Source organism: Grammomys surdaster, unplaced genomic scaffold (assembly GCF_004785775.1).
Source record: "Grammomys surdaster isolate TR1022 unplaced genomic scaffold, NIH_TR_1.0 123888, whole genome shotgun sequence".
Taxonomy (NCBI): domain Eukaryota; kingdom Metazoa; phylum Chordata; class Mammalia; order Rodentia; family Muridae; genus Grammomys; species Grammomys surdaster.
The window spans coordinates 139,694-141,255 of record NW_021619025.1 but is presented as its reverse complement, the minus strand read 5'-3'; the positions used below and the strand labels follow the sequence as shown (position 1 = coordinate 141,255).

The 1,562-nt window shown below is 39.2% G+C and overlaps 1 pseudogene; it reads left to right on the top strand.

The window, feature by feature from the left end:
- The first annotated feature begins 320 nt into the window (after positions 1 to 320).
- LOC114636402 lies at positions 321 to 1,329 on the top strand (annotated as a pseudogene).
- Positions 1,330 to 1,562: the final 233 nt, after the last annotated feature.

Sequence of the window (1,562 nt, the reverse complement as noted above, 5' to 3'; positions counted from 1 at the left end):
GTAATGGGAAAGAAAGAAAGTTAGGTTCAGAGTTCTACTTCTTTCTGACACCGCCTGAAACATTGAGTGTCTACATGGGGTGGGAACCAACTACTCTCAAACCATTAAATGACATGGATTGTAGATAATCCAAGTAAATACAAACTGGAATTAAATTAAGGCTCCAGAAATACTGGGATAGATAAATTACTTAATCTCTAGAATTCAGTTTCTCCTTCTTATGAACTAGGTCACTCATTACCACATGGCAGGGAGATCATGAATCAGACAGTCTACAAGATGTGTTCATATATTTTTATTTATTTTTTTATTCCAGAAACATGAATGGGGATTTCCCAAACAAGGACCTACGCATCACAGCCTGGGAAACTAACATCACACTGTGAAATGGAAGCTACAACTTTGATACTTCAGTTTGTAACATCAAGATCCAGGCCATGAATTTGGTTTCCCTTGTAATTTCCCTGGATGGAATGGGACTAAATGCCCTAGTGCTGTGGTTCCTGGGCTTCCAGATTCACAGAAATGCCTTCTCTGTCTACATTTTCAACCTGACTCTGATTGACTTTCCTTTTTGTGTTCTCAGTTTGTATTTTGGCTTTTTATTTGCATTTACATCTTCTACTCAATTGAAATTCCTTTTGGTTTTTGTGTCATGCCAACATTTACTTATCTTACTAGCCTGAGAATTCTCAGCACCATTAGCATTGAGTGCTGCCTGTCTGTAATATGGCCCATCAGGTATCGATGTAAATGTCCAAGACACATATCAGCTAATACATGTTTTGTGCTTTGGGCTATGTCCCTGGTGTGGGTCTCCTGGAAGGGAAGTAATGTGGCTTACTGTTCAATAGTTTTGACTTTCATTGGTGTGAAATATTTGATGTCATCACTACTGTATGGTCAGTTGTTTTCTTTGTGATTCTCTGTGGGTCCAGCCTAATTCTGCTTGTCAGCATCTTCTGTGCCTCATGGAGGATTGCTGTGACTAGGCTGTATGTGACCATTGCATTCACAGTCCTGGTCTTCCTGATTTTTAGCCTTCCCTATGGGATCTATGACTGCTTCTATCAATGGGTTGATAATTTTCATTATGTTAAAATTTGTGGTTATTATCACGAGATACTATTCCTATCCTGTATTAACAGCTCTGCCAACCCCATCATTTACTTCCTCATTGGCTCCATTAAGCACCCCAAGTTCAGGCAGAAGACTCTCAAACTACTCCTGCAGAAAGCCATGCAGGACAGCCCTGAGGAGGAAGATAGGGATAAGGATCTTTCAGTACACCCTGAAGAACTGGAAACAGTCCAGAGCAGACAAAAATGATTTTGACGGAAAATATTTTTTCTGATTTGTGCAGACCCATTTTCACAACCTTGTTCTCTTTGTTGCCTATCTTCAATTGATTAAAAAAGCAATTATTATTTTTTTTAAACATTGAGGGATACAGGACTTGTCATAAAAATACTGACTGTAGCATATCTGATGCTATGTTACTTAGGGCTTCACCGTCTCCTGTTGCTGAGACCCTTTGTAAGTCTTCTATGGTAGTAGAAGAA